Source organism: Thrips palmi, unplaced genomic scaffold, assembly GCF_012932325.1.
Source record: "Thrips palmi isolate BJ-2018 unplaced genomic scaffold, TpBJ-2018v1 HiC_scaffold_7, whole genome shotgun sequence".
NCBI lineage: Eukaryota > Metazoa > Arthropoda > Insecta > Thysanoptera > Thripidae > Thrips > Thrips palmi.
Window position 1 is genome coordinate 1,589,292 of NW_023144634.1, and position 15,962 is coordinate 1,605,253.

The window sequence follows — 15,962 nt, forward strand, 5'->3', positions numbered from 1 at the left end:
GAGCCAGATTTTGCTAGCTTGTGTATTAGTGTATTCATGAAATATAGATGAAACTCATATTTATAAAATGCTGGTTTTTTTTTATTCGTCTCAGCGACCACACGACAAGTCACGTTACATTACAGCAGCTCAGCAGTGATGCAGCAAGAGTGCGAACTAAAAGACAGTGTAAATTAGGGGCCGCACAGTGGGGTGAAAACGGAAAAAGTCGCACAAAGTCATTTACTTCACCAAATTTTGCGTATAGTGTATTTAGGGGTTAGGCCATGCAAGATGGAGGTCGTTTCCTATGGTGTAGGCGAGGACCTCCCCCATGATGTGAACTTCTTCATGGGTTTGGACATCCCATGGGAAGGCAGTCCTGCTCGTGCGTTGAAGTGTCCGCCCGATGAAGCCCAGTCATAGGAATCAAACCGCAGGTCGATCCGTCGAAAAATAAGGAGACTGTGGCCCAAAGACACAAAAGGAGCCACAATTTTGGCAACTTCCCCCACTCTGCAAACTGAAATGTGTGCATGGCACGATCTTTTTGGAGCGTGCTTGGCAGGCACGCTTTAAATTGGAGTGTGCTTACCAGGCACGCTCTATTTTAAAGCGTGCTGAGCAAGCTCACTTTAGATTACAGCATGGACGGCAACCACACTCCTGAATGCTCGTGATGGTTTTTATTTTTAAATATTTAAAAAATATGTACTAATGCAAGGTTTCCATTTTATACTGAAGAGAAGCAACATTTCAAGTCTTGTCAGTGCTGAGATGTGTTTTACGTTCTCCGCTATTTTTACAACTACTGATGAATAAAATGACAGTGGTACAACGTGTTAGACCTGGGATGTTTCTTTCAATAACCATGGAGGAAACAATTAAAACATTTCATATTCAGAAATACACAGTGTATGTTCGACATGACACTAGTTACTCACTCTTTTGACTGCCCAACAATCCAGAGCAAAATCACCTAGCCCTGTTGCTGGGTGGTGAAGGCTAGTCGCACGGATGGAACACAGACTCGAGGTAAACTAGCTCCGTACGTTTATGTAGCTCTTCCAGTCTCATCGTTTTCAAAGTATAAAATGGAAACCTTGTATTAGTACTTGGTAAATAATTAAAAATAAAAACCATCACGAGCATTCAGGAGTGTGGTTGCCGTCCATGCTGTAATTTAAAGTGAGCTTGCTAAGCACGCTTTAAAGTAGATCGTGCCTGGCAGGCACGCTTTAATTTAGAGCGTGCCTGGTAAGCACACTCTAATTTCAAGCGTGCCTCTTGGCATGCTCCAAATAGAGCGTGCCATGCACACATTTCAGTTTGCAGAGCAGGGCTGCCAAAAGGATGCCATGTGGCACCGACCGGGCGCTTGGGCCCATGCTCCTGCTCTCCGCTGCAGCCACCGAACCCATTGACAACCCATCTTAGTGCGCTTAGATGGGACACTCTTCTAGACAAAACAACATATGGGAAGGTGGGGCTCATTGGGACGGATTTTTTCTTGGCGCTCTACGTCAGAGGGCTTTCGAGCTATAATGGTCGGGGCAGGCCTAAATTGTGCATTGACATCTAGCCTATCATATCCTGAAGCATTCAAACTTATTTTGACACGTTTTTAGGCAGGACAGATATTTTCCGTAGAGTCTGCACTTGTCCCAATGTGGACAGTACCGGGGCACATTGGAACAGATCCGGGGCACATTGGGACAGCAATGAAAAAAATCTGGATTTAAGTCGTGCATTTATTTTTTCGATCGCCAGGTTGTAGAAAAAGTTATGCTGAATATAATGAGCGCAGACTCGGATCTCTGGTTCCAAGCGTTCGGATGATACGCTGCTTTCAATGGAATAGTACTATTTTTCATGTTTTTTCGACCTCTCTACTCGAGAAAACCCTGAAGTAATGACTTTAGAGGCCACATGCATAAGATAACTTTTATTTGTTTGGACGAGACAAGACAAAATATGTACGATTCGTGTATTTTTGCTATCCACATGGCCCAGTAGCCTCACCCTGTCCCAATGTGAACTGAGCCATTTTAAAACGTCAAATCGGTCTGTGGCCCTTGACCTCAAGACCAAGCCCCGCGCGTTGACCCTTTTTGACGCCCATTGCACCAGGGATCACATTCCTAACCTCAGTACGATCACACGACGTGCATTTCAGACGCTAAAAAGAAAACAAAATTCAAAAATCGTGCTACTTTTTCATCGTTTTTCGTGGAATTGAACTTCAAACCCACGTTTCTCATTCAGAAAGCGCCCAGTTCTGTCCCCGAGTTGTAAAGACAGTAAACCAAATAACGCCCTATTATGCTCAATTTTCCGGAGAACCTGACATAACCGGAAGTTGGAAATATTGAAGGTGTCCCAATGTACCCGGTGTCCCACTGTACCCCACCTTCCCTCATATGGGCCGAATCTGGCAAGATTTTCTCTTACATTACCGAATTAAACGAAACATTGCAGAAAAGTCACTACAATGAAGTTTGGACGCTTGCTAGGGACCGCCTGTGAGCGGGATTGAATGCCTCTGCGCCTAGAATTTAAGCTAGAATCTTTCTATTGAGTCGCTAGAACAGTACGAAAAATGACAGTCGCATATCTTGACTTTTAAGCCCCATTCTAGCGTTTAGAAGCCAAGATCGCTCGAAAAAGTGGTCATGCGCCCTGCAAGCTGTCTGCCTGGACCTCCCGTAAGGCGCAATGTAATTTTTGAGAGGCTTTAAAATTTTTCCGGAGGGAACTTTTCATTGCGTTTCCGAGCATAGGGTCAGGGCGGGGAAGAACTGGACGTCTTGCAATCTTTCTCGATTTTGACTCTAATTGACTATCTTTAGCCAATATATCCGTTGGGTCTGTTGATCGAGCCTCAAAGAAAGACATTTCAACCCTCAGCGAGTGCGTTTGCGGCTTCATTCAGTAATAAATGAGAAAAAACAGTGTGCGATTCTTCCCCGTCGAAACGGGGAAAAATCGAACACCTTAGGGGAAAAATCGGACATAGGCTTTAATTTAACAAAAACCTATGAAAGTAGGTCAGAAATCTCTTGGGAACGATATTTGGGGGTAACACTTGCGATACCCCCTGAAGCAGGCGCACGAGTATTCCTAGGTAGACAGAAATCATCGTAGCATTGTTAGGGGGTCCGTGGCGGCACGTTTTTGAGGTTAAATGACCAAAATGTATGAAATCGTCAACAGCCGTGTTTGTTTTCCCACTCAAGGTTGGGAAATGCTAAAATACACTTGTTACGACCACTTTGGTGCGATGTTAGGGCAATTCATCGATTATTATAGAAAAAAGAGGTGTTCGATTTTTCCCCGCACCAGTGTACGGTTTTTCCCCGTTTCGTATTTAACCCTTCATATATAATCCAGCTGGAAATCTGCTAAAACATTTAAACGTATCTTGGGCTCCACACTTCCAACTTTCGTTTACAATAAGACTACACCCAGGGAATGATTTACTTGTTACAAAAAAAATTGCATCAGCACAAGACAAAATTTGTCTCACGGCTGGGCAATGCAGGTGTTGTGATTGTTAAAAGTATGTTCTCTGTCTCCCTGCTATGCAAAATTTATCTCTGTTCGAGACAAAATTACGTTGTCTCAAGAGGTTTTTAATCAATTTGATTCAGACCCAGCATCAGCGATGTGACGTCAGACAGCAATATTTTCTTGCTATTTTTGTCTCTGAATTTTGCTCGGCACAATGCTGCTTTTTGCATCAAGTAGTGAGAAAAGAACATTTTCTCAGTCTGAGACTAACATTCTTGTTTCTGCTGCGCCTGCGCACTTCTGATCTCTTCGACCAATGACAAGCAGAGCGGGAACTGCTTCGAACGGTAACCCGGTCCCTGATTGGCTGTGGCCTGCCATACTGAAGAAGAGCGGCGCGTTCCATGGCTCTCTCTCAAACGCGTCGGAGCAGCAACTGCTCTCGTAGCACAGTGGTAAAGTGCCAGCCCTCCTGGATAGTAACCCGGGTTCGGTTCCCACCGAAGCGCCACCAGTTTTCTCTGGCCAATTTATCACGTAGCCACCCAGAGAATGGACGGGAGTGTCAAGATTTCCGAAAAGGAGGGGGAGCAGTTTTTTTTAGTTTTTTTGGTGGGGGAGAAGGGGCACTGGCAAAAGATAAGGCTGGCGGAACCGAACCCGGGACCTGTGACCTTCCAACGTGGGCCTTAACCCCCAAGACTGCCGGACATGCGGAAGCGTGCTGCCTCACGCACTGCACATAACACAAGCACTTGCTTCGAATCCTAGCAGAGGCAACTTGTTCCCGGCGTGAATGGCTGTCGACGAGGCGGGCGCGTGTTGCATTGAGGTACACGATTAATGTAGTCACCATCGCCGCTCAAAACACGGGAAAAAAATTACCGCGGTGCCGGGACTCGAAGCTGGTTCGCGGCTCGAGGCTTGCCGTGGAACGCGGCCTGAGCATCTCGGACACAGTGGTATCGATTTGGAGGCTCGACACCATTAAAAAAATGTACCAGCTAGCTGAGAATCGAACCCGAATCCTTCGGAGTCAAACGCGGGAACCGTATCCGTTGCTCTATGGAACGGGTTGGCAGCTTGGCACGCAAAGGCGGCACTTCTGTGGAGTTGAGTGGCGGGGAGCGCCTACATCGCGAAACTAAGAAAGCCGCGCGCCCAGTCACTTTCCTTCGTAGTTCCACCTTCGTGGCGAAGTGGGCAAGGCTACTGCACCCCACGTCAGAGGTTCCGAGTTCGAACCTTGCCACATGGAAGCGTTTTGTGTCATTTCTCTCGAAACCTGAGCAAACATTTGTCTCATCCATGAGACAAAAGGCGTGAGAAAAATGCTCAATTTGAGAATAAAATGTTTGATTCGAATCAAATATTATCAAAAGTCAGGTGAGACAAAATCGAGCATCGATGCAAGTAAATCGTTCCCTGGGTGTATTCGTCACAGTAGGCTCGGAAAGTCGTTAAAAAGAGATATTGCGGGCACCAACTTTGAAAGTTTTTAAGGTGTTTTAAACGAGACCTCGTTTAAAGGTGACTTTGAATACTTTCCGGTTCAAGTAGGCTAAATTCCTCTTAAACGCAATCTAGCAGATCATCAATAAGCAATACTGAATATTTTGCACGTCCCAAAACAGGTAAATCTGTGGCGAAAGTGCGGTGTGCGTTTCTTCCCCAACTTGCAGGTGTCCGGTTTTTCCCCGCCCTGACCCTATTCTTTAATTTGGGCCCTTACTACCAAACAATCGCATAGGCCTCGCGTGAACAAAGTGTGCAGTATAAATGACTATTTGTTGACAGCCCGTTCACGACGCGGGGGCGTGCGGCGCGTGGTAAACTCGTGGAGCGCGTCGGCTCCGCTATCACCTAGCCGAACATGAAGGCGGGCTCCAAACTGCCGCGTGCTCACGGCTTCGTGAGACATTACGTGCCAAGTCATTGCTTGAATGTAATCACGACCGCTGCCGATGCAATAAATTGCAGAGCTTCGCTTTGTGAGGCCAGTTGTCGTTGCGACACATCCCTCTACGATGAAATTGCGCTTTGGTATCCTGTTTGCCGTGCTGGCAGCAATCTGCATGGCTGTCGTAAGTGTTTATCTCTATTAACCAGTGTACAGGGCATCCTCCAAATAAAGGGTTCATAACATTTAAGGGGGCACACCAGTGAAAATGCAGAGGTTTCGAAAAACGATCATTCTGAGAAAAGTTACCGATGTATTCGATTGATATTTTATTCTTGGCTCAAAATTATGTCAAAGAAAAGGAAAATCAGTAAGTATGGGAGAGCGAGGTGGCGATGGCAAAGATGAAGCGCCAGAGCACTTGATTTTTCAACGACCTTGCTTCACTCTTGCCACGATTCCGCCTCTCTGGATTGAGCTTTGCGCACGGGATTTGAAAATTTCTCAACAGGACACATGTGGCTATGGTCTGAACCACGGGCATGCCAAAAGAATGATTTCGAATTTGTTTTGAATAAAAAGAAATTTTTTAACCAATTTTTTTCGCACTTTCATGGCTTCAGCTCACGTCCTATTTATGGGATGGCCATTTTCGAGGTTCAGACCATAGACGCAAGTTTAACGAACATTTTGCCGCAAACCGTATTTAATTATCTTAATTTTTGCGCCCGTGAGAGTGGCACAAAGGTACAAAAAAGGTGTTTGGAGAAAAAGCCCTTTAAGTAGAAACATAGATTTGACGTGTTTTTTTCGGATTATAAATGCGTCTTTTGACGTATTTTAGTTTAGTTTTTCGCCAAAGTGTCCCTCTTTTCAACTGCGTTTAGGTGGTTCAAGGGTTTTGTAATTGAAGTTCAAGTGAAAAGCCTGAACGTTAACAATTGGTCAAAAACATGCAAATATAATAACCTTTCTAGCAACTTCAAAAATGTGCACAAGCCAAAGTATTCGGAATTTTGGGGTGGGGTTTGCGGCCTTCGACTCGGGATGAATAGCAGAAAAATAAGATAAAATAAAAGGGAAGGCCAAAATTTGCCGATTTTCACTGGTGTGCCCCCTTAAACTCTGTATGTAGTTTGTAAGCATATACACTCCGAATAGAGTGTACTTCATCATATATACTCCAAATGGAGTGTGCATACTACATAGACAGCAGGAACTGCCCATGTCTTTACCAGCTGTGTACATGCCGTTTACTCCATTTAGATATACATAAGCGTGTACTCTCCATTTGGAGAAACCATGAGCGTTTACACTCTATTTGGAGTGTATGCTCTATTTGAAGTATAGCATCTCTGTTGCTACTGAAAATCTTTCTTTCTTCAAATCGAGTGCCAGTATCAATATTCAGTGTAAATTTAAAGTATTTCATAGTAAATAGTAAAATTTGAAAGGTGGAGAGCAATACCTGGCTCCAAATCCAGTCGAAGAAGAATTTTCTGCTATTTACAGTCGTATCTTGAAAAATTCTCCTACGCAAAGTATTTTAACGTAAACTGATGCTCTGGGCATTTTTCACTTCTTTGGTTCATACTTGATGAACTGTGTCATTAGTAACCATTATAAAATCATAAGCTGAGTTTTTAAGACAGCATGTCTCTAAAATTCCAAGAAAATTGTAAAAATCCTGATATTTTAGTGTCTTTTTTCTGAAAAGCAACGCTACAATAAATTTGCTAGGTCCCACGTCTTGGTGAAGCTACGCTGAGCCAGAGAAGTGAAAAATGTCTAGAACATCAGTTTACGTTGAAATACTTTGCGTAGGAGAATTTTGTTGCAATCTCTCTGCCGATTCCGAGAATGTTCTGTGATTTTCAAACGGAGAAAAAGTGAAGGCGCTACAAGCTTTGAAAAACGGCATTTTTCGCAATTTTTCAAAACTTATAAGGCTGGTAGTGCCCTCAGTTTTACTCGTTTCTCAAAGCCCAGTACATATTCGGAATGAGCAGAAAAATGCCACACAATGCGCCATCTAACTTTTGAGATTTCGATAAAAGTATTTTTCGACCACCCCTAGCGAGGGTGCCTACCTCGTGGGTGCGAAAGTAATTCGGTGGGTCCTATGAACAAAGACCGTTGTCCTTTAGGTCGCTCGAACAAAGACCGATCTCCATTTCCTTACCTCTCAACGCGTTCGTTTTGAAGTCCCAGAACAATCTCTACGTCTTCATTCCACACAAATGAGTTTTACATAATCATTCTCTTATGTGTTCGAAACAAAACCTGCAAACTATTACTTGAGTTGGATGTCTGTTGTGAGAACCACAAGATAAAGAAGCGGTGAATCCAGAAACGGCTGAAATGGAGATCGGTCTTTGTTCGAGCGACCCAAAGACATATGTCTTTGTTCCTACGAACCATCGAATTGCTAAATACTGATTATCTAGACATTTGCGCCTACAAGTTCAATGGTGAAAAATGATCCACTAGGGGTGCCTAAGCTTCCTTCCAATTATTGACACATCGAGAAAACTCACCCTGTATTTGAACATAAATGCTGAGCTTCTTTTAGACCTAAGAATCCCATTGTGGAAAGCATTTCATGTCTCAAGTTTTATTCAATCATTACAAGTTTTCTACAAGTATTATGCTACTTCTTTTGTCTGGACTTGTCAATAAACATTGTGCATAATTAATCTTGTGTCTTCAAGGATTGAAAATTAATAGTAATTATGTATTTTGAATTTAATTCAACTTTATTTTCCTCCCAAAACCGAATAATTCTCTACGCAAAATGTGGACTGCTGGACGCCCCGGACAACTCAGGAAATCCATGGTACCTGAAAAGACATTTAAAAAAATTAATATCTTTACAGGGAAGTTTCTAAGAAGTGCAGTCTTTTACAACGCTTAAAGCACAATGAACACACTTCAAGATCAAATGTGTGCTTGGTACACAGCTGTGGGAGCGTACTTGCAAGCACACATCTAAAGGTGTATGCTTGGCAAGTCAAGAACCTATAAAGCCCCAATCCGACTGACTCACTGACTCACTGACTCACTCACTCACTCATAGAAATGTTTGGGGTGAAGGAGTGGTCGTAGAGACTTGCGGTTTTTCCCATTCAATTCCAAATTTTATGGAAAAATTGGGAAAAATCCCAAAGTTGAAAATTCCTCACCGTTTCCGAGAAACCTACTTTATCTACAAAAAAGGGGAACAATTTCTCACCGTTTCCGAGCAAACCTACTCAATCTTCAAAAAGGGGACCGACCGACTAAAAATTTTTATTCGCCCCATCGGTAGGTCTGGTCGAGACATTTGCGAATCTGTGCCGCAATCCGGTCTCCGTCACTGGCAACATCCTCAAAAAACGATTAAATAGGCCTAAATTCAACAAAATCCACTCAATCTTCAAACAAGCTAGGGCCCGCCCTTCCGTCGAACCGAGTTGCCAGCTCCGCTTCGCTGCGCCGGAACTCGGTTCGACAGGGGCCGGCCCAGCTTTGCCTGCCGGCGGCCTTTTCTTGGGCCTTCGGCCCTCGCATCAGACCCAACTTGGCCAGTCGAAGGGCCGGGCCTTCGGCCCGCTCGCATCACACACACCGTGAGCGGGTAAAGCAAAGTTATCGATGTACCATCGTGACTTAGGCCCGCCCTTCTATTCACAATATGCAATAGTCCTTACACTTTTTACTCCAACTGTCCTTAGAATATGCCCATTTCATTTGTCTCTTCGCCCTCATTCCGAAATACCCATATTTGCCATGCTACTGCAACTCCTTGCAATAGAGGCACAGCAGGAGCGCAAAACGAGTCCGTCGCACTTTTTCCCATAACTCATGAAGGCGGGCTCCTGGACCCCCTTCCGACCCCTCGTTGAAGAGGTCTTGCCAAGACCTATCCAAAACTTAAGTAAAAATTTTCAGTCGGTCGACCCCCTTTTTTCAAGATCCTGATGTGACTAATAGACGAAGTCGGGCTCCTGGACCCCCTTTCCGACCCCTCGTTGGAAAGGTCTCGCTGAGACCAATCGAAGTCTGCAATAAATTTTTTTAGTCGGTCGACCCCCTTTTTTGAAGATCCTGATCTGGCCAACTTGTAAAAGCGGCCGATGGGGTCGGGACCAGGTCCATTCATCTTGTCTCGTCGCCCCGATTCCAAAAATACCCCTATGTGCCCTGCTAGCACCAATAATGGCGGAAATCCCCCTCCCGCTCATGTAAACCATGATGCACCTGCAGCAGCCCTTGTGCGACCCGGACAGGATTTGCACCACCGGATTATTTGTTTGGACGGTACTCCTGAAGTACCCTCCAAATCTGGTTACTCCAGCTCAACTCCTTCCTTGTACACAGACGCCAACAACAACAACAACACACAGACACAAAGGCAAATGCATAGGCCCTCCCCCTATTTTTTGAATAGAAGGGCGGGCCAAAAAAGGGACCGACCGACTAAAAATTTTTATTCGCCCCATCGGTAGGTCTGGTCGAGACATTTCCGAAACTGTGCCGCAATCGGTTCCCGTCACCGGCAACACCCTTAAAACGATGAAATAGGCCTAAATTGAACAAATACAACCGTTTCCGAGCAGTAAAAGCCATGTTATATATTGCCGGAGAAATCAGAAATCGAGGGGTCCTTTCAAAAGATCTTATCTGGGCGTTCCCCCCAAGACAATCTTATCTTAAACGCCTACAAATTTCACTCATTTTGATCAGTCAGAATAAATACGAGGGTAAGCGAAACATATTTCTACATGCACTTTTGGTTTCTTTGATCTTCCATCTTTAGATTTACTTGAACATACTGATATTGATATGTAGCTGTATCAAATGCTCAAACTATGTGAAATTCACCTGCGTTTAAAATAAGATTGTCTTGGGGGGAACGCCCAGATAAGATCTTTTGAATAGGAACCCTCGAAATGAAAGACGCAAAAGAGGCCCATTAGCTTGGCCTTCGGTCACATTGACCATAATGAACACAGATCTTATTCTTGTCAAAGCAGTCTTCCATATTTTCCGGACCTTGAATGCCGTTGACTGCCACAGTAGCCAAATACAATACAAGCCATCTATTTGGGCAGTAATAGTACCTTAAAATTAATGGTCAAAAGCAGTTAAATAGACCCTCCCAAAAAGCAGTACAGTTACTTCATTAGAAAATTTCCCTTTGGTCACCACGGACTTACTAAAATACTTCGGTACGCGCCCCACACATGCGGGGGTCTGGGGGCGGAGCCCCCAGCGAGCAGCGCGAGTACACATCTATAGGTGTATGCTTGGACAAGCACACATCTATAGATGTATGCTTGGCCAAGCACACAGCTGTAGGAGTGTGCCTTTAAATGGGTGGGATTAAAGTGTGTTTGGCCAAGCATACACCTATAGGTCTGTACTTGCCAAGCATACAGCTATAGATGTGTGCTTGCAAGTACGCTCCCATAGCTGTGTACTAAGCACACATTTGATCTTGTAGTGCACGTGATCAATTTGATCTGAATATAGGTGTATGAGGCTTGATACCAGCTCATGTAAAATTCACAAAGAGGCAGTCGTAATGATAAACGTGTTAAAGTATATTAGTGCAAACACCATAATTAGATTCAAAGTGTTCTGTTTAATCTGAATCTTCACGATTGAACAAACGGAGTGCCATAATAAGTCGCCTGAGACTTTAAAGGTCAATTTATTCGAAATTTGACTCTTGCCTAGTGATGTCAACTTGATCATTCAGGTCTCGATGGGACTAGTGATCACTATTTTCAATTTAAACACCCTAAAAATTGAAATTATGGCAACCAAATGGTTAAGTTAGGTAACAAAATCACTTGTGAATCCCTCAAGCGAAAAGGGTTAAAGCAGCAATAAGTCAAGTCAGGCACAGAGACAACACCTGTTCACTTCAATTCGCCTAACAAAATAAGTGTGATAAGCATTATGTGAAAAGCACTATGAAGTATAAAACATATGGCAGAACGGAACGAAAACGGCAATTGGGTATCGACAAGCCAATGCTTTGTTAGACATCGTGACATCAAAATTTTTTTTTAAAAAAAAAGCAAGATGCAGTTGCTTTTGTCGAAACAAAATTAACTTACCCCGATAAATCGGTCACGAGCGCTTGACTTGTGCTGTAAAAACAATACGACCCGAAGGCAGAATGCGAACTGGCGGCAGCAACGCATAGCGGATGCTGGTTCCCAGGGGGCGGGTCACCTTACCAGAAACCGGTTTCGGGACCCCGAATCTGGTGGACTGTAAATCAGAGCGGCGGCAGTGCCCGCCCCTGTAATTGAAAGGCCCTGAAACTTGCTTTCCGGGGCAAAGTGCCCCGGACACTGAGTTTGGGATTTACTGTGTCGTTGTGATGGGTTTACGAGTAATACCTGTAAACAAGGTAGCTGTACGCCAGACAGTGGCTTGTCGTCACAGGCTTCGCGATACTTCGACTGCGATACTGCGGTGCTGCCCTGCCATAGGCAGACTCTCTCGCCACACATCACACTGAGAGACCTGATCGCACGTGAAAAACGGGCCGTCGACATTTGCGATTTTTCGATTTTAACAACAGAATAGCAAGCAAATGTTGCGTTTTTGGGCACGAAGTAGCCTTATAGTATCCCCCAGGATTCAGCCTCGCTGGGATTTGATCGCGTGGCCCCCTTATGCAAGTCGAAACCTCTCTATACGATTTTGATGAAATTTTGCAGACTGGTAGAATTCTGAGACGTGATTTCAATTCTGGAATATGGTTGAAATCTTAGCGATAAATTTTGAGAAAATTGCCGTCAAAATCACTGTTTCCATAGCAAAGCTCGACTCGTCAACGAAAAGGGAAGAGAGAGGGGGAAGCCGAGCGAAACCGAACCAATAGCATGGTTCCTTTTCGCTTCTGTACAGGTTAACCCAAAAACGGTCGCATCTTTGAAAAAGGACGTTCGAATAAAAAACTTTCCGCGACCGTGATAGAACAGATGTAACAATAGCACAAGAGGATTTTTTTAGACGCAGTCTTTTCATTGGCACTGCCTGATGAAAATTTTTAATGGGAATGTCTTTGCTCATGCGCGGAACAACACAGTCATACCAACATGGAAACCTACACTCATTGTGAGTTTTGTGTTTGTTTCATTTTCAATGTGTATTTTCTACCACAAAATTAATCTGTTTAAATTATGACATTATATCTGAATATATTTTGAGGACACATGTTGAAGAAAAGATTTAAAAATATTGAAAAAATAGAATAATTTTTTCATTTATCAACTCCTTACTGAATCAATAAAACAAAATTATATTTCTTAGCTCTGTCTTAGCTCTAGTTTTTGTTTGATGGTTCTTTTCATTCAGTTAGCACGATGACCACATCGCTCCACCTCGCGACTTTTAGTGCTCATGTTCCTCGAACAAGACTCACCTGCGATTCGAAACCATCCCTACTGAGTTTATAAAGCTTGTCAAATAGGGTGGTCCGAAAAAACACTTTTTTCTCTGATCGGTAACGGGTACCTGGCAAAAGTGGCCACTTGACATCAGAAACACACCTGCAAATTTTTTTTCCGATCGGACAATATCTTCGGTTCCCACTTTGAGGGGGAAGTTTCGGATTAATAGGTAAATTTAGGAAATTTGCAAAACGGACTCGGATGCGCTGCTGATGCGTTCGGATGGTCACTGGGGAAGAAAAAGACACCTTATGTACTTTAAACAGCATATCGAGCTTCATATGTGGCCCTACTTCAATACCCAGGGACCAGAAGTACGGCCGAAATTCCGTGTTTTGAGTAAAATCAACACTTTTGCTTCCACAAGTTGTGTGTTCGTGGTGTGTGATGTTTCAGCACTCGGACACTCTCATTCCAGAAGGTGACATCACGTTGAAACGAACGTGACAAAATGTCATGTTCGTTTGGGCGTTGTGGTCACGTTCGTTTGACGGAAAAAGCGGATTTCTTGCCAATTCACACCCAAACGAATGTGACAAAATGCTCAAATGACGTAAATTTTGTCACGTTCGTTTCAACGTGATGTCACGTTCCTCGATAGAAGTGTCTGAGTGCTGAACATCGAACACAACAACGTGTGGAAGCAAAAGTGTTGATTTACGCAAAACACGGAATTTCAGCTGAACTTCCAGTCCCTGGGTATTGTAGTAGGGCCACAAATGAAGCTCGATATGGTGTCCAAAGTACATAAGGTGTGTTTTTTCTTCCCGAGTGACCATCCGAACGCATCAGCAGCGCATCCGAGTCCGTTTTTCAAATTGCCTAATTTCACCTATTAATCCGAAACTTCCCCCTCAAAGTGGGAACCGAAGAATTGTCCGATCGAAAAAAATTTGCAGGTGTGTTTCTGATGTCAAGTGGCCACTTTTGCCAGTACCCGTTTGCCAGGTAACAGCAGCCCGGAGTAGACATACGACCAAATTTTGTCCAGATTATGTTGACATGATTGCCTACAATTTAAACCTCGTTCGCGAGAACCCGAGTTCTAACCGAGGTTTCTGGGGTTTTTTACAAACTTTATAAAACTTGTTAAATTTAGAGGTTTTCCTTTGGTTCTACATAATCCTGGCGAGTCTCTGATTGCCTTCGTGCGTTCCTGTGAGCTGCCAAGGCCTCCTACACGGTAAAAACGGAACCTGGTTTTCCCAGGAACTTTTTGAAATTCCAGGAGCTGGTGACTTTTTCCAGGAGGGCTCCTGGTTTTACCCCCTCGGTCCCAGGAGCCTCCTGGGAATCCCAAACATTTCCCAGGAGCCGCCTGGAGGTCGCGACGCGAGTCTGCGTCTTCCAGGCGGCTCCTGGGAAAAAATTGCGTTCCCAGAAGGCTCCTGGGAATATCTCAGCCGGCGTCCTGGGCGCTTCTGAGCGCCTGTGGAAGCAGACCAGCAGCCCGCACGGCACGCTAGTGTCACGGGATGGCCTACCCTCCTGGCAACAGGGTTATGTGCGGGGGGGGGGGGGGGGGGGTAACAGGTGGATGAAAAATTGTCAAATGTGCCTCTAGTGTAAATTACCGCGTCTCGTAGCAAGTAAGCGGTTGCCTTAGAAAAAGAAGGTAAAAAAAGGAAAAAAAAAGATCTTGTTTTCTCCGCTATGGATTGTGTTTGTGAACAACACAGGTAATCTGCCGAGTGTCGAACACGACTCAGGTGGAATGCCCGGAAACGCGCAGCAGTGTCAAGCTTTGCGCGCGGCGGCGGAACCCACCAGTGTAGGGACAACGACAACGGTGCGTCCCGGCGCCAGTGCAGTGCCGACTGTTTTTAGTACTTTTTTCACTTGACTGAATTTGTTCGCACGTTTTCTTTACCGCTTTTACTGACTTCGTTCTTCGCGTTCCGAACTGCGTTCTGGTCGTAAAGGAATAACGCTTGCTTTGGTTTAAACTTTTCATCTTTGGCTGTAGCCTAACCTCCTAACCTCTCACTTGTAGTTGTCTCTTTGTTGTTTTGCCTTCTGCCACGGCATTTCTATGCAGTGTGTGTCCGAATAGATTCAAAACGTTCAAAGGATTTTCGGAAAGTTTAAGCTCAGCCCCATAGTTTGATCATAATATCTGTTGTGAACGCCAGGAGTTGCCCTCAGTAGCCTCAATCCTTGCAAACATTAGTGTTAGTCTTTGGATGCGATTTTGTTTGGGAAATGCGAATGCTGGCTATCACTCCATTTCCTTGTTTTCACATTTGACTTGTTGCTTTGAACATAGTTTGCTGAGCTGTCATATGTACACAGCATTTCACCGATTACTTGTTTCATTGCTTTGTGTTTATGTTTGTGTGTGCCTAACATATTGTGATGAATGGTTTATTTGGTTTCAGGGCTGAATTGATATCCATTGACACCATTAAGCTGCTTCGAACTCCTGCGGCACAGGTTCCTAGTTTCTCGCTTCAATCTCCTTCGACCTAGTTGGATGTGAGTACCTCTTTATTTTCATCCATCCTGCAAAGTGTGAGTGAAGGTGAGGGAAGTTGGAACACCCAAAACAGTTTTTGTTTGCCATCGAATTTAACTCTTGATACAAACATACAAGAGCGTTAGACGTCCACCTATTTGAAAGACTAAATTCCGTTCTTCGCCCTGCATAGGATTGAACAAAGAGCGATCCCATTTCCATTGGTTGATTGGGGCATTGACGTGAAAAAGTGTATGTAGCTAAGCATTCCCTCCTAACTTGATATTTGTCATTCACTCCCTAGGTCCAAATATTTAGAATGCATCAACCAATCCTTACAATTTATTTTCTATACTTGACAATTCTTGAATTGCTAATGCAATGTTCCTGTATTTTAACAATTGCTGTGCAATATTGATTAAATTAACTCAGCTTATCATTTTTAGTTCAGAAGTCAAGAGATGATTAATTTATGTGTGTTGATGAGTGCATTCTGGTTGTTTGACATAGTTTTAGCATTGGTAATACCAGTGGTCTCATTTTGAGACCGAGATTTTGATGATAGGTTGAGCCATTTCAAATATTTGGATCCTGCGAGTCGCTGATGACTGTCATTCGTATGGAATGTTTTTGTTCTGTAGAATGTTTCTTGTCAATCCACTGT